The following is a 17924-nucleotide window of genomic DNA, read 5'->3' on the forward strand; positions in this document are numbered from 1 at the left end:
ATCTACTGAATAATTGACATTACTTTAAACAATCAAAACAATTAAATAAATAAAATAAAATAAGTAAAATAAAAAAGGAAATTCTCTGGCGGTCCAGTGGTTAGGACTTGGCACCTTGACTGCCGTGGCCCCAGGGTTAAACCCCTGGTCAGGGAACTAATGTCCCGCAAGCCAAACAGCACGACCAAATAAATAGATAAAAATAAAATAAATAAAAATAAACAATCAACATCTCTCTGATAATCACACGAGCACAAGTTAACACTTAGGAATTTGACAAATTAAATGTCTCCTAACATTTTAAACATGAATGACGATAATAATTGGTAACACTTAATATTAGCCTTTACTATATGCCCCAAGCACTGTTTGAAGTGCCTTACATGTATTACTTCATTAATACTAACAACAATCCTTCAAGGAAGGTGCTATGTTTATCACCTGGTTCCCATTTTGCAGCTGAGGCGACTGAAGCCCAGAGATGTGAAGTAACTTGCCCAAGGTCACACAGCTGGTAAGTGTTACACTTGGGATTTGTACTCAGTCACCTGGGCCATGGAGACTCTACTACAATTACACACTGTAATGAAAACATGGCTGACTTTTCTGAACACTTAAACAATTGGCAACACATACACAAATATGATTATTTCCAAAAGTATTATGTCTGGTTATCAGGCGAATTGAGGTTTCTCTTTGCAATGGTCATTTCCCAGTGATCTAAACTCTGTCTTTTGTGTTTTTCTTTGACCGCGCGGTGCAGCTTTGGGATCTTAGTTCCCCGACCAGGGATGGAACCCGTGTCCCCTGCAGTGGGAGCGCAGTCTTAACCACTGGACCGCCAGGGAAGTCCTTTAAACTCTGGTATTAAAGTACAAAATGAGGAGAGGGAACTTAAAGCCAGCGGGCAGAGACATCTCTTATGTCCTTACTAATTTTTTGCCTTCATTTTCTGCCCCCTTGAGCACATGGAGGGCCACTTCTCCTGCACTGGCCTGTCCACTGTCAGAAGCATGTTTTGACCATCGGGACATCCTGTCTGCAGTGCCTCGCTGCGTTTCACACCTGGCTTATCTCAGGTTAGCCTGATTATCCTTCTCCTTCTGATGCTGGCACTGTCCCTGCCCGACAGAAGGACTCCTCAGCACGGCCCCTTGACATCCTTGAAAGTTTTCTTGCTACCCCAGGATACGGAAACCACTATCGTCCTGGGAATTGTAGATTTCCTTTGGTGGAAGAACTGATTCGAGAGGTAAATACGGGAGTCAGGCCATGTTTGGTTTGAGCAATGTCCTCCAGCAGCAGAATCCGGGGTGTGAGAGGACACCCCCTGGTCAGGCAAGGTTTTGGATCTGCTGGGCAGATGAGGCAGAAGGATGAGGGTGTCTATACATTGCAGATACTGGCAGTCCGTCTTTTTTTTTTTTTTAATAAATTTATTTAATTATTTTATTTATTTATTTTTGGCTGCGTTGGGTCTTTGTTGCTGTGCGTGGGCTTACTCTCCGTTGCAGTGCGCAGCCTTCTCATTGCCGTGGCTTCTCTTGTTGTGGAGCACGGGCTCTAGGCGTGCAGGCTTCAGTAGTTGTGGCACGTGGGCTCAGTAGTTGTGGCTCGCGGGCTCTAGAGCTCAGGCTCAGTAGTTGTGGCGCATGGGCTTAGTTGCTCCGTGGCATGTGGGATCTTCCCAGGCCAGGGCTTGAACCCGTATCCCCTGAACTGGCAGGCGGATTCTTAACCACTGCGCCACCAGGGAAGCCCTGGCAGTCCATCTTAGCGTCTGCCTTCCAAGGCTTCCCATCTGAGATGGAGAAGAGATGGCAGATCCACCAAGCTGTTGGCTCATTCCTTCACGGACACACTTGCTACACTGCTTTGAGCACATCTGTTTACCTCTCTGCTAAACCACAAGAGGAAATCCCTGCTCCCTCTTGGTGTTTACCGGCCAAACTGATGTGTAACTTGGGGTACAGGAGGCTCCCATTGGTTCTGGGCTGCTGCCTCTCTCTGCACAGTCCCAGGACTGCAGTATTTACTTTCCCTCAGACTCTGAGGCTCCCGGGCCCGTCCGCCTGGGTTTCTGCATCCCCAAGCACCTAGCAGGGTGGCTGACACATTAATAGATGCAAAATAAATGTTGTGGACCTATTCTTGGGTGAATAAATGAACTAACTTCCCCATCTTCTCAAAGTTGAGGCTTAGAAAACCCCATTTCCTCCAGTTATCCGAAGGTAAACTGAGGGACAGACTGGAAACCCTTCCCCCATCCTCCCTTCCCCTCGGATATGAGACCCAGTATTTTTTTCTCCCAGACAAGATGGGTCAATGTAGTCGCCTCCCAAATCTGCCAGCTGACAGCGCTGGATCCTGAGATAGGGGCCTGGGTGCTGAGACACCGCTCTCTACTCCCCACCCTGTCCCACCCAAGCCCCTTTAGCACCACTGGTCAAGCCCCATTTGAAATTAACCAGTGTAAGGGTAGAGCTGATGCTCTGGGTCCTGATTGGCTGCTCCAGGTCTATTCAAAAAGGAACAAGGAGGGGCAGATAAACTAGGAGTTTGGGATTAACATATACACACTACTATATATAAAATAGGTAACTAATAAGGACCTACTGTATAGCACAGGGAACTCTACTCAATATTCTGTAATAACCTATATGGGAAAAGAATCTGAAAAAGAATGGATATATGTGTATGTATAACTGAATCACTTTGCTGTACACCTGAAATCAACACAACCATAAATCAACGATACCCTAATATAAAATAAAAATAAAGGGACTTCCCTGGCAGTTCAGTGGTTAAGACTCCTCGCCTCCAATGCAGGGGGCGCAGGTTCCATCCCTGGTGGGGGAGCTAAGATCCCACATGCCCTGCGGTGTGGTCAAAAATAAATTAAATTGAAATAAAATAAAAATGTGCTACTTGAAAACAAAAAGAAACAAGAAGCAATTTGGACTTTGGGGCTCCCTGCCCTCCTCCAGGTTCCTGGAGAGACAGTTATTAAGCTAAGTCTTCTGGAGCCTGGTTGGCTTCCCCCCGAGGAAGACAGAGGCTCCTGAGAGGAATAGAGGTTTCTGAGGTTTCCCTCAGGAGGTCTTCCCAGAGCTCAACCTTCCTGCTGGGAGTCGGGGTGGGCATCTCAATGTCTCCTGATAGGGACAGTTCACGAAGGAGGAGAAGCTAGGGTCAGGGGCTTTGGGACCCAGAGGCCTTGCTTTTCCCCTTCCCCATCAGCCAGGTCTTTGGGTACGTACCCTCACCTGCCAGGATCATCAGACCTCAGGGTCCAACATATGGAGGGACCCTCGGGCTGACTGGGGTTTTCTCCTAACCATGGCAAAACCTACTATTTATCAAACTTTACTAGGTGCCTGCAGCTGTGCTAAGGGCTTTCTGGACAGTATCTCATTCTACCTGCACAACCTCTCTGGGAGGCTGGATGTTATGGGTGAAGAATCTGAGACTTTGAAGACATCTGGAAACTTACTCAAGGTCACACAGCTAGTAAGAGGCCAGACCCAGTTGGTTTGACTCCAAAGCCACTGGTTTAACCACAACTCCTCCCCCCAACTCCCCCCCCACCCCCGCACCACACACACACATACACAGTGGGGGACACACCCATAGGCCCAGGCCCTGAGACAGACTCTGCCATCAGCTGTCAGGCAGAGGCCCCACGCATCTGGCTCAGCAGATAGGGAGGACCAAGAAGGGATGGAGCTGCTCCCCGAGGGAGGGGCAGTCCCTCAAGTCAGGCTGGGCTCTTTTTTGGAGGAGCCACCTGACCCCTCCTCCAGCAGGGATGGCGAGAGAAGACGCTCTCTTGGGCTGAGAGGCGGGGGAGGGCCAGACTCACAGAGAGACCCACCTACCCCGGGAGGGGTGGGTCAGCCATGGAGAGAGATCCCAGGGGATGCAGTGAGAGACAAGCCAGGGACAAGACAGAGGGAGGGTGGAAGGGGATTTCCCCCACCCCTCGGGTCCACCAACAGCTGTCTTGCCACACAGAACTCACTAGTGAACACTGACATGGCAGGCACAAATACCACCGCCCCCCCAGCAAAGCGGCCCCTCCACAGCTCTGAGTATTTCAAAGGGTCAGGAAGGGAGGGAGGACAGAGGCAGCTTCCCAGTGGGTTCCACAGTCAGCCCCTGCCACACCTAGTTCTGAGCTCCCTCCTGGGTGCAGGCCTGCCCTGAAAGCAGAGGATGACACTCACAAGGGGCCCCTCAGGAAGGGGAGGAGGACCAGTGGTCATGCGTGCTGGGCAGCTAGTCAACAGAGGCGGGTGTGGCTGGACTGGAGAAGGGACAGAGCTCAATTTTAACACTTAACCAGTTCAGAGGAGAGCACGGAAGCTAGGACCAGTAGGGCAGGACCTGGGATCAAGAGCAAGTTCACAGACAGGAAGGCCAGGCCGGGAGGTGAGCAAAAATCGGGTCAGAAGGAAGAATTTGGACTTTATCCTGGGAAGCCAGGAGCAGCTGGCAGCAGGAGTGGTTAGAAGGGCAGGAGCGGGTTAGGTGGGCAGGATCAGTGGGCCCCTGGAGCACATGCAGACCCCCTACGTGCCCTACCCGCTTTGGGAAGGAAGAGGGAACTGCTTTCCATGGGTTTTCTCCGCCCGCTCAGGGCTCCCCAGGCCTGGATATCCCCTCCCACACACAGAGGCCCCCAGGGATGGGTCCTCTTCGAACACAGTCCCCTCCCCCTCCCCCCCCCCACAGGTTCTCCCCCACCCTCAGGTTCTCTGCCGCTCCCTGCAGGTCCTTCAGGTGTAGAGCTCCCCAAGCAGGCCTGAGTCCAGGCCGCCTGGGCCCTAAGTGGGCAGAGCAGGGGTCTTGAGCCTCTCCCGCATAGTGGATCCAGGACAGGAATTGAGTGACTGTCCCCCACTGGCCAGCCCGCCCTCCAGGCCTGAGTCAGTCTAGTGGGCAGTGGTTTCCGGTCTGCTGCAGCCCCGCCCCAGCGCTGCTCCCTGGGCCTGGTCGGTGTGACCTTGAACTCTCACTGACCCAGAAGAGCCATTTCCTTGAGTGTTTTCCCTCCCTGACCCCATCCCAAGCTTTAGACCCTGGCTGTCTGTGAGCACACCCTGCTCCAGCTGGCTGACTATGAGCTGGGTGACCCCTGGGAAGCTACATCACCTCTCTGTGCCCCACTTTCTTCAAGTATTGTGAGGATTAACCGAGAACAGGCTGTGAGTAAAGACAGCTTACCTTACGGAGGGTGGTCTTTGTGCCATGTGATCAAGTCTTTTTGTCTAGATGAGGAAGCAGAGGGTCAGGGGTTGCTACTTAATGGGGAAGAGATGAGGTGGAGGGGGCCTAGATTTCAGCATCCCACTGTGGGCTGAGGCTTGTTCCAAGACTATTCCTCATTTTGAAGCCCTGTGGTCTCTGGGGACTTGTGAGCCATCCTAGAGCTACTGTCTCCACCTGTGGGCTGTGTTTTCACCCCCTGAGGACAGAGGCTAGATGGTGGGATTAGTGATGGATGAGATAGTACCGGGAAAGGGTGGGAAGATGCAGGCTAGTGCAGACCAGGTTGGAAAATGGCAGGGACCTCAGGGATCAACACAGCAGGGGACAGAGATAATACTGTCAAATGTTCTACACCAGAGGATTCCCCAACGCCCCCACCCCACCGCCCCGCCTCCGGCTTTCAAGGTGCCTCCTCCTTGGGAATTCCCTGGTGGTCCAGTGGTTAAGACTCCACACTTTGAATGATGAGGGCCCAGGTTCAATCCCTGGCGGGGGAACTGAGATCCCACAAGCCGCACAGCACAGCCCCCCAAAAAGATGCCTCCTCCCTCCTCCTTGAAGCCTTCTCTGACCACTTCATTCTCTTACTGGAGAATTCCTGGGGCCTGAGAAGCTGCAGCTTAGCCTTGGCTAACTAAGTGTTCCCTGTTACTGCATGTGATAGGGGCCCACCATTTATTCATCACCGAGTTTTTTGTAAAGAGTTTTGCCAGGACTTCCCTGGTGGCGCGCAGTGGTTAAGACTCCACGCTCCCAATGTAGGGGGCCCGCGTTCGATTCCCGATACGGGAACCAGTTGCATGCTGCAACTAAGAGCTTGCAAACCACAACTAAGGAGCCCGTAAGCCGCAACTAAGGAGCCCACCTGCTGCAAATAAGACCCAACACAACCAAATAAATAAATATTTTTTTAAAAAAAGAGCTTTCCCATGTATTAGCTCATTTAATCCTCCTAATAGCCCTGGGAGGGAAGGATGAAATGTGCTTACTTCCAGGAGGAATTTATCTCATGGATTCCAGTAACATTCTCACCTAGTGAGTAACAGAAAGGTTACACAAACTTGTCCCAACCATTTCTGATGTTAATCCCATTAGAGCACGATATAAGTGAGAACTTGAGAATTTCACAGGGAAATGGCATTTACAGAATCCAGGTGATTGTGTCCTGACTTCTAACTTATCCAGGGTGGAGCTGAGAGATCAGAGAAGCCAGCGTGTGAGGTGAAAGTTGAAAGAACACTGGAGCCGCCGAGAGCAAGTTTCAAATTCTGGCCCTACTGCCTACTGTGTGACCTTAGGCGGGTTACTTAATCTCTCTGAGACCCATTTTCACCATCGGTAAAATGGGAATGAGAATACATCTCTCATACAGTTATTGTGGAGAATCATTCAATCATTCATTCAGTAAAAATTCAGAGCCTACCCTGTGCCAGGCACAGTGATGGACAAGCCTAGTAAAGAACAGGTCTTCAACGAACTACTATGTATAAAATAAATAGGCCACAAGGATATATTGTACAGCACAGAGGATATAGCCAATATTTTATGATAACTATAAATGGAGTATAATCTTTAAAAATTATGAATCAATATGTTGTACACCTGAAACTTATATCTTATTGTCAACTATACCTCAATAAAAAAAATTTTTTTAATATAAAAATAAAAAGAACTTGTCTTCATGGAGTTTATAGTCTAGTGGAGAGAGATAACAATAAACAATAAATAAAACAGGAAATTATCAGCTGATAGGACAAAGCAGGTGATCCTGACTGAGATTACTGGGTGTCCTCTCATTTTCATTCTCTCTCTTTTTTTTTGGCGGGGGGGCTGTAAGATCTTAGTTCCCCAACCAGGGATTGAACCTGAGCCCTTGGCAGTGAAAGTGTGGAGTCCTAACCACTGGACCACCTGGGAATTCCCCTCCTTTTCTTCTTGTGTAACTCTGGACACATGGCTTCCCAGGTTCCCTTGAAGCTCAGCGTAGCCATGTGACTAAGTCCTGGCTAAAGGGATATAAGCAGAAGCCACCTCTGGGAAATGTCCTTAGAGAAAGGGGCATATCTTTCTTTACCCCTTCCTCTTTCCTACCTGCTGGAATACAGAGGTGATGGCTGAAGCTCAAGCAGCCATATTTGACCAAGAGGAGAAAGCACCCGCTGAAGATGCCACAGATAGAAGGTATGTGGGGGCTTCCCTGGTGGCGCAGTGGTTAAGAATCCGCCTGCCAACACAGGGGACACGTGTTCAAGCCCTGGTCCAGGAAGATCCCACATGCTGCAGAGCAACTAAGCCCGTGCGCCACAACTACTGAGCCGGCGTGCCTAGAAGTTGTGCTCCGCCGCAAGGGAAGCCACAGCAATGAGAAGCCCGCGCACCACGATGAAGAGTAGCCCCACTCGCCGCAACTAGAGAAAGCCCGTGCGCAGCAACAGAGACCCAACTCAGCCAAAAATAAATAAATTAATTAATTAATTAAAAAAAAAAAGAAGGCATGTGGGTGGGGTCCCTGACACCATGGAGGTGTCAATAAACTTCTGTCTTGCTTAAGCCAATACGATTCGGGGTTTCTCTCATACACAGCCCACCCTGATTTTCCTGGACGTGATGGTAGAGTCGATGGGGTTATCTGTAAACGGGTGATCAAAGATGCAGGGGTAACATTTGATCTGAAAGCTGAACGGTGAGAAAGAACCAGCCAGGGGGAGATTGGGGAGGAGCACCCAGGCAGGATGGGGAGACACAGGCAGGAATGGCGCTGGGGCCTTGGCAGAGCAGAAAAAGGGGGGTGAGCAGAGGGCAGGAGTAGCCCAGAGTAGGGAATGGGTGTGGGGAAGTCATGAAGGATTTTACACAGGGGAGTAATGTCTTCTGTTTTCTGTTTCTCAAAGGTGAGTCTGAGTGCTGGGTGGCCCCTGTATTGTGAAGTCAGGAGGCCAGGTGGGAGGCTCCTGGGGTGACGGAGGAGCAGGACGGTGGGCCTGGGGAGAAACAGTAGAGAGGGAGAGAAGAGGTTGGAAAAGTGGAGGTGGAGACAATAGAATGAGCCGTGGCTGGATGTGGAGCTAGGGGAAGAGAGGAATCAAGCCAGCAATTGGACTGGGGGCACGAGGAACCAATGGGTGAAGACTGGACGAGGCCCAGAGTTTGTTCCTTTGCTTATTTGTGTTTAGGGGGAAAGGTCAGAATTAAACAAGACTGTTAACCTGTGTCACCCGTATTGCCTTTCTCAAATAGTAATTGCCTCATGCATGCTTTCAGCAGTGGGCTAGGGAACCGATTTTTGCATTGACGGCATTCACAGTCAACAAACGCGTATGAACTATCAACTATGGACAGAGCTCTGGGCCAGGTTTAAGGGACTGAACAATGGTCCCTGTTCTTGAGGTTCATGGTCTGTGGAGGAGAAAGGGCCATGGACCATCCCAGTAGAGCCCAGACGGGCGATGACACAGGTGGGCTTGGGCTGAGCCGTTTCAGTCCTCCAGCGGTGGGGGAGCACGAGGGGAGGGAGGCTTCACAGAGTTGGGGATGCAAGAGCTGAACCCTGAAGCTTCATTTCAGCAGATATAGTAAGGAAGGGTGTCTCAGGACAAGGGAACAGCATGTCTAAAAACCCAGAAGCCCAGGGAGTTCCCTGGTGGCCTAGTGGTTAGGGTTCCGGGCTTTCACTGCCATGGCCCGGGTTCAATCCCTGGTCAGGGAACTGAGATCCTGCAAGCAGGACAGCGCAGCCAAAAAACAAACAAACAAACAAACAAACCAGAAGCCCAGAGAATACAGAACCTTCAGGGGAGAGCAAGTGTCAAAACTCTGAGAGAGGGACTTCCCTGGTGGTCCAGTGGTTAAGACTCCATGCTCCCAATGCAGGGGGCCCAGGTTCTATCCCTGATCAGGTAACTAGAGCCGCAACTAAAGATCCCACGAGCAGCAGCTAAGACCCTGCGGAGACAAACAAATAAATATTAAAAAAAAAAAGGGCTTCCCTGGTGGCACAGTGGTTGGGAATCTGCCTGCCAATGCAGGGGACACGGGTTCGAGCCCTGGTCCGGGAAGGTCCCACGTGCCACGGAGCAACAAAGCCTGTGCGCCACAACTACTGAGCCTGCGCTCTAGAGCCCACAAGGCACAACTGCTGAGCCCACCTGCCACAACTACTGAGGCCCGCACGCCTAGAGCCTGTGTTCTGCAACAAGAGAAGCCACTGCAACGAGAAGCCCGTGCACCACAACGAAAAGTGGCCCCTGCTCCCCGCAACTAGAGAAAGCCTGAGCACAGCGCACAGCAACGAAGACCCAACGCAGCCAAAAATAAATAAATAAATAAATTAATTAATTAAAAAAAACAACCCTTTGGGAGAGCTCTCAGCCTTGCCTTGAGGCCCCTTGAGCAGATCCTACCTACCAGGGCACCCCACCTCCCTGCCCTCCCTGGAGAGCCAGGTTGACCTCACAGCTCTCCAAGGCTGCCTTTTGACCTCCCTCCTCCCCTTCTGGAGAAACCCCTGGAACGCTCCTCCCCCTCTTCTGTGAGCACCCAGTTCTCAGGGGATCCTGCCGACTCCTGGTTTGTATCTCGGAGGGACTTATCTTTGCAAGATCTGACCTTGCTGCCCCCAGACAGGCAGAAGCCTCCTTGCTCTCGGGATACCGCCTGGGACCAGCCAAAGGTGCGAGGATGCGAGTCAACGGGTACAGGATTCCAGGAGAGGAGGGCTGGACGGGCTCATCCCTGAATGCCCTTCCAGTTCCAATCCCTCGCCCTGCTTCCCTGTTCTCCCACCCCTCCCCCCTCCCCCCGCCATAAGGATGACTGGTCCATTCACAATGTAGATGAATTACTGTCCCAATTCCATTCACCCCAACTCTGCTCTGTCCCCAGCCCATGCCGTACCTTACACCTCTGGTGCCTCCACCTGGGAGGCCTTGCTCCCACTTCTCCTGATGGACTTTTCTGAGACTTGGCTCAGAGGACTCCCTGGAGACATCTTGACTTCCCAAATTACTCATCCCTCGGTCTCCCCATTCTTTGTTCACACCCCTTGCTGTCATCACACTCTAGTTATTATTATGTGCTGACACCTGCTATCTCCATTGGACACGAATTCCTTGAGGATGGATGCTGTGTGGCCCTGGTCACCTGAGACACAGGTGACCTTCAGTCTCCATGGTGTATGTCCCCATTCACGACTCAGTCCCTTACCTGCGTCCAGAGCAGATTATATTCTCAAACTCCTTTCCATCTGTCATCCCATTTGGTGCGTACATCGGCCCAGAAAGGAAAATCAACACCGGAGGGAGGATGTGACCAGCTCAAGATCACCTAGCGAAGGGGAGAGCCACCTGCCCCAGCAGTTCACACTGAACCTAAGTGCCCCAGCTGTGGCGCACGTGCCTTTAGTGCAAAATCCCAGTGGTTTGGGTCCCCAATCCAAGAGGGCACAGGAAGCCACATCTTCACAAGGGATACCCATGGGTCTCTCCAGACCTGGCCAGACCCTGTCCCGTCTGCCAGCCTCCTGGCTCCCTTCGATGGGTCATCCCGTGCTATCTGGACCTCCACTCACCTCAGCTGCCACTGCATACTATGCCCTGAGCTTGGGCCCAGACCCTCCCTTCCGTTCCCACAAGGGAACTGTCCAGCAAGGCTTTGCTAGGGGTCTGGGGAGAGCAGCAGAGGCTCACCCACTGGGCACCAAAGAGTAGGTATGAGACTACCAGATGGGTCTACCTTCAGTGGTCACCAGCCCACCTAACACTTCACTGTCAAGCCCATCGCAAGGGGCAACTCACCATGACCCCACCCCCCTCAGCTCCCTCAGGCCAAGCGAAGGAAGGCAGCCTCTTCCCTTTCAAGGTCTACTGCCAAATCCTCACTTCTCATCGAGGACTGACCGGAGTCCCAGCCTGACTGAAAATACGAACGTCTCCTCCCTTCAGAAGAACTTCACACCCTGCCCACAGGGTCTCCCTCGGGGACAACCAGTCCCAACCCATGATCTGGGCCGTGTGGTCTGGAATAATATCAGATGGGAGTGCAATCAAATCCCAGTTCAGGGTGGGCTTCCGCAGGCCCAGCTCGGGGCTCCACCCTCGGCTCACCTTGTTCCTGCCGACATTTGAACTTGGCACCCAAACTTCTACAAGCATGAACTTGGACAGGGGCATCCGTGGACCTTGGAGAGGGGACCAGGTAGGTGCCTCCCTAGTGCTCTAGGAAATGGCGGGGTCTGGATGTCAAGAGGGGCTCTAAGTGAAGAGGATGAGGGGGTGGGGGGTGGCCCTGGAGGACCAATCAGGATACCCTCTCAGGGCATCCTGGGGCCCTGCTCAGTTCCCCCAAAGCCCAGGCTTTCTGACCATCTCCATCCAGCCCAGGGGCATGGCTAGGGGGAGGCAGGCCTCTCTCGTCTGATTTCCCCAGAGCCCAGCGCAGTGCGAGGCACTGAAGCCTTCAAATAAATTGAACTGACCCAAGTCCAAATTGGAATCAAATGAGTGAAAGGAGCCATCACTACTTCCTGGAGAATCATTAACAAGCCAAGTGCGACGTCGGGTGGATTTGGGGAAACAGCCACGCCCAGTCAAGGTGACAAGAGTGACCGAGAGCACGTGGTGTGAGTAGAAGGACCAGAGGCCGGTCCGCTCTGCTGCTGCTTCGGTGACTGGTGGGCTGGTCCCCGCAGGACAGCCGAACAGCTGGGTGGATTCTCCTTCTGAGCCAGACGTTCCCATTTGTCATCCCCCCTTCTCCCCGCCTCTCACCTAGCTGGCTGCCAGTCCCTTCTGGGCCCTGGGAGAGGTGCTGTGTTTCAGTCTCCTGCACTCAGCTGCCTCTCAGCAACTGGGACAGGCAGAGGGCAAGGTGCCTGGGACCTCTGGGCTGTGGTGGGAAGGCAGGGCTTGCATCTGGTATTCGCTGCCGCGAGCTGCAGAAAACAGTCCAGTCTGGACCAGGGCCTGGAACAGATGCCACCAGCTGGGAGACTGAACACGAAGGCGGAGCAGAGGAGGCATCCCCATCCCCCCTCGCCACGGCCGCTCTGCTCCTGACTGGCATGAAGGCCAAGGGTGGCAGGAGGGAGCCCAGGGCTTGGCCTCAGACAGGGCACCAGCTGCAGGGAGTCACCTACCTCTCCACCCTCAGCTTTCTCACCTGTAAGAGGGAAAGAATAGTGAACAGCGCCTTCCTCACAGGGGCTTGCAGAGCTCAGAGAGGTGATGCCTGTGAAGCGCTGGGCATGGCACCAGCACAGAGCCGGTGCCCATTCATTGGTTATTCTTTTTACTGGGAAGCCACTTTACCTCTCTGTCGTGTTAGTTTCCTCCTCTGTAAAATGGGGAGGCTATAAGGATTAAGTGTGACCACCAGGTGAAGCCCCCAGTGCAGAGCCTGGAACAGACCCTCTGCAAACTGGAGGATTCCAGCTCCGGGTCTGAATGGATGGATGCCCTTTCTCTCTCTGTCGGGGCTCGGCACGTGCGGGCTTGTGGTGAGCCCCAGGAAATGGTTGTGGAATTACTGGATATGCCACCTCTCAGTCCTTGTCTCTGCGTTTCTATTGTTTGAGTCTGAAGCAGGAAATCCCCAAGCTGGCAGCCGCAGGACCGACACTCTCCCTTTACAGATGAGGTCACGGAAGCGCGGAGAAGGGCAAGCACTTGCCGTGCGTCCCGCAGCCAAGCAGGGTCGGAGCTGGGCTAGGACGGTTTCCTTCCTCCACGCAGTGTCCACAAAACCCCCTTTCTGTCCGCTTTCAAACCTCTGTTCACTCGTGCCCATCTGACCTCCTCTTTCAGTCTCTGCCTCTTTAGCAGCCCGAGCCCAGGAACCGGTGACCAGCCCCAGTACCCGCCAAGAGCAGAGACTGCCCTGCTGGGGAGTGGCGGTGGGAGCTGAGAATGCCAGCTGCTCAGGCCCCGGGGCCTGGGTCGGCTGCCGACAGAAGAGCCAGTGTGCCCAGGCATTGGGGCTTTGTGAGCTCAGAGCTCCGTGTGGGGACGTTGTTTTTGTTGACCTGAGATTGTTTCAGGTTGACTGAAGGGCTGCGTCTTAGCGCCCAGGCGCCAGTTCTTTGGAGCCGGTTGGGGTCTTGAGGAGAGGATGGAGGGGGTGCCCTAGTCTGGGGCAAGAAAGGGCAGTGGCTGCCTGGGTGCCCCCCCTCCATGAACACCAGTCCCTGAGGGCAAGGCTACAGAGGAAGAGTGAGCGAGTCCCGAGGGACAGCACCAGGACAGGAGGGAGGAGAAAGCAAGCGCCCGTGCATCTTGGGACCTGAGCAGAGGGGCCTGGCCAGAATGAGGAGGGACAGAGGCAGGACAGGGGCATCCAGATGTTGGGACAGACCCGCTGGGAGGCTGGGAGCTCCAGGAACCCAGCCATCGAATGTTAGTCCACGAAGGAAGACCCAGGAGACTCGTAGGGGACAGGAGGGCCTTGGGAGGCCTTGGAGGCTGGCCATCCGGGGTTGGGTGGGGTGGGCCAGACTCACAGCTGTCCAGATGTGGGTGAGAGATAACTCTGTTTACTGGGCATCCAGCGGGAGCGGGGCAGGGGGTGGAAGGGGCTCCCAGGGCCCATGGGGCGGGCAGATTAGGAGGCGGGGGCATGAGTCAGGGGTTTGGGAGCTGCCCCAGGGGCACGGGAGCGAGGACCAAGTGCGGTTAGAGCGGGTGTGAGCTCAGCTGGTCGTAGAGGCCACCGGCGGCTGCAGGAGTTCGCCGAGGGACCTGGAGGCTCGTGAGCAGGTGAGCAGGGCGGGGAGGGGCTGGGGTGATCCTGAGGTGCCTGTCCTGAGGGTTTCTGCAGGTGCCCAACCTGAATCTGTGCCCGTGGGCATGGATGCTGGACCTGCGAGAGGGGTGCTGGTGGGCGGGATGAGAACGTTACAATGTGTGTTGTTGCCCCTAAGGGCACAGGCCCATTGGCCCCTGCGGCTGGGAAGAGTGGGGCGGCAGGTATTAGGAAGAAAAGGCTGGCACGCGGCAGCAGCCGTGGGTGAGCTGGCTGGGTGAGTGCGTGTGGAGGGGCAAATCTGACTCCCCTCCAGGTGTGGGTCCTTGGCAGGTTCCTATTTACCAGCCCCTGAATCGAACAGGCTTGGGTCTCACCCCGCAGCCTCCTCTTTCCCCCGCATATGGGCACCCCCAGGCCACCCCGTCTCCCTCCTAAGAGGAGAATCGTCAGCTGACACTGCTTCTCATTTTGAAACACTTCCAGGGAATCTAACCAGGGAGACCTGGCACTGTCCCCATCCCAGGGGGTGTTTGGAAGAAAAGGAGGAGTCCCCCACCACCTGAGGATCTCAAAACACCTAGGTTAATTCCATGGGAATTGAAAGAAAATCAGAGGGGGATGAAGATAGCCAGTCTGTACTTGATCCCTAGTAGCAGTGAGAACGATAGCAAACGTTTACATAGAGCTGTTTTGTGCCAGGCATTAGTCTAAGTGCTTTATATACGTGAACTTACTTAACGCTACAACAGGCCTATGAGGTAGATGGCATTATGATTAGCCCCATGTTACAGATGAGAAAACTGAGGCACAGAGAGGTTGAGTCACTTGCCTAAGGTCACACAGTAAGTGGCAGGGCTGGGATTTGAAGCCAGGCAGCTGGATTGCAGGGTCCATGCTCTTAGTCACTGATACTAAACAAGCTACTAGCTATTTTCTCTTCTGGGAGACAACTCAGGGCAATGGTTAGAGGTGTAGCTGGAGTCAGATAGGGCAGGGTTTAATCCTGCCTCTGCTACCTACCTGCTAGGGCACCGAAGCAGTAAACCTCTCTGAACCTCAGCTTTCTCATCTGTAAAGCGAGGCTAATGACCTTACCCGCCTCACAGAGTGGTTTGGGGAGAGATAAAACGGCACAGCCATGTATGGTGTCGGGACGATTACACAAAGTTGGTGCTATGCCACCAGGTAGCCCTCCCCGCCTTGTGGTCCACGCCACCCCCACCAGCCTCTTCCAGCTGTGCTCTACTTCCGGGGCTCCAGATGCCCTGCTCCCCCTTATCTGCCTGGCCCTGGCTGGCGGGCTGGCCAGGTGTTTGGTGCGCTTCCAGGTGTTTGGTGCCATCAGGGTCCAGACTCTTATCAGTGTCAGCAGAGCAAGGCCTGCAGCTGGGGGGCGGCTGGGCCTGGTGGCGGCTACAATCTGGGTCATGGGTGCACCCTCTGAGGCCCCAGCAGAGCTCGAGACGCCTCTGTTCTCCCCTCTCCTCTCTCACTGAAGTCTCAGAACCCCAGCAGGAAGGCGTCCCATTGTACAGACAGGGTGACTGAGCCCTAGAGAGAGGCGGGGAGCTGCCAGTCAGTGGCAGAGAGGCAGCCTGGATGTCTGGGCTCTCGGGCTCCGAAGGGACCCTCTGACCCTCTCCCCTCTCAAATGGGAAACTAAGACCACAGTTCCAGCCCATAGGGCGTTGTTGTGGGGGGGCGGGCGTAGCGTATGTTTAGCACCTCAGGCAACAAGGCCAGAGAAGGGAGAAAGAATAAAAATGGGAGAAGAGGAAGGCAGGGGAACCTGGGGAGAAGGGGACACGGACAGACAGAAAAGGGAGAGAAAAAAGGTACATGACCAGACTCCTCAAAAGGCAAGTCCCCTGCAGTAGGAACACCCCATCCTCAGGCTTTGGAAACCGCCCCCCCAAGGCCATCACTTGCCCTACAACCCCCCAAGGCAGGGACCGCTGCGTTTCTCAGTGTAGGTCAGGGGCTCACGCACGCCCCTCTCTCTATCTCTAAGGACCTCAGGGCCAACCATTCCTCAGAATGGCTCTTTCCGTATATACTCCCTGCCCTGTTCCCTCCCACAGTGCCCAGCCCTGTCTCGCATGGTCCTCTCTCTGCATCTTGCCCACCATTCCTGGCACCTGGGCTAGCCCTCCCCACCTCTCAGCCCTTCACATCCCACCGGTGCTTCTGGACCCAGCACCAGTGTCCCCTCCACCAGAGACACTCCGCCTGCAGCCCCACTGCGAGTCCTACTTCCCCATGCCACAGGCACCCTCAGCACCCAGCATGGTCTGCTCACTGCTTGTGTTTGTCTGGGGCACGTGTTTTCTCCTGAACGCCTTAGCCTGTCACGTGTCCCCAGCTTGTCTCCCCAGTCAGGGTTGCGAGCTTCTGGAGAGTAGAACAGTGTCTTGTTCATCTCAGCTTCCCAGGCTCCATGCCAGGCACAGAGTGGGCACGTTTGTCAACCTGACCCAAATCCCTGCGTCTACAATGCGCTCTGCTGCTGTGGGTAAGGCGGAGGATGTCCCTCCACACCCAGCCTGGGGCCGCGCCAGGGCACCCCTGTGCTCTCCTTGGGCTGGTCCTCACATTCCTGCAGTGGGCATCCTTCCTCTCCACTAGAGACACAACTGAGAAAACGGAGGCGCAGGGCTCCACTGCCTCCTGGCTGGGTCCTAGTCATCCTGGCTCCCCAGCCCCAGAGCCCCAAGCCTGCAAGGGGGAGCCATTCTTACATTCTTTCAACACGTATTTATTGAGTGCCTACTATGTGGCAACCACTCTGCGAGGAGTGGGAGATCCAGTGAGGATTGAGACGCGCAGGATCCTAGCACTCATGTGGCTTCCTTTCTAGAGGCGTCCTCAGGCCATATATCCACAAATGAATTAAGAAACCAGAAAATGACAGATTGGGTTAGTGACTGTTAGGGTGGTCAAGAAGGGAATCTGAAGAGGTAGCCATATGAGCTGAGATGTGGGAAGGGCTGAAGTGTGGGAGTAGGGGCATCCAGGATGTGGCCAACTACATGTGCAAAGGCCCTGGGGCAGGAAAGGGCTTGGTAAGGAGGCCAATGGAATAGGTGGTGAGAGAGCAAGAGAGAGGGAGTTCAAGATGGAGTAGGGGAGAGAAGCAAGGCCATATCATCCAGGACCTGTGAGCCACTCCTAAGGATACTGCGGCCCCATGCCCAGGAGGAGGCAGCCATTTCTGGGAGAAGAGGGTATTCCGTGGAGACTCTCAGCTAAGCTCCCTGAAGGAGGGACACTTCATGTTCTTGGAGTTGGTGATTCCTGGGGATGGGCAGAAAAGGAAGCCAGGTGAGGACTGGTGGATGGTGGAAGGAGTCGGATTGGAAGAACACCCCCCATCCCATCCTCCCAAACATCCTTATGTCAGTGCCAGCTAAGTTTCCTCTTCCCTGCTCTGCCCTGTCTCTCCGACCCCTGCACACCTGCCCTCAGACCTACAAATCCAACCCCCTACTCACACTTCTTTCCTCTGACCCCATTGTCTCCCAACACCTGGGATCCCCCTTCACTCAAATACAGCCCCCTGTGGGGACGAATGGGAGACCCCAGGCTGCCCTGTGCCTCACTGAGCCTGTGCCTTTCCCCTGCAGGGACCTGCAGTGTGGGTTATGCTGGGGGCTCAGATCACGGCAGACAATTGAACAATCAGGACAGCGCCATGGGGGATTCACAGGTGAGTCTTGGGTGGCATCTGCAGGGCTCCTAACCCTGGACTCCTACCTTCACGGAGGTTTGTGGAGCCCCCTCCACAGCCCAGCCCTGATGGCAACTTCTCACAGGAGAATGAAGATAAGCTGGAGGAGTTTCTAGAGCAGAAGGAATATGAAGACCTTGGATTCCCCACGCTCCAGGTGGAGGAAGCAGAAGGTGAGCCCCATCTCCCT

General features: G+C 54.0%; 1 non-coding gene across 1 annotated transcript; it reads left to right on the forward strand.

The window, feature by feature from the left end:
* Positions 1-5695: 5695 nt before the first annotated feature.
* On the forward strand, positions 5696-5768 carry TRNAQ-UUG (transfer RNA glutamine (anticodon UUG)). Its single transcript has one exon. It is a non-coding gene; the product is annotated as a tRNA-Gln (tRNA).
* Positions 5769-17924: the final 12156 nt, after the last annotated feature.

Source organism: Phocoena phocoena, chromosome 19 (genome assembly GCF_963924675.1).
Source record: "Phocoena phocoena chromosome 19, mPhoPho1.1, whole genome shotgun sequence".
Taxonomy (NCBI): domain Eukaryota; kingdom Metazoa; phylum Chordata; class Mammalia; order Artiodactyla; family Phocoenidae; genus Phocoena; species Phocoena phocoena.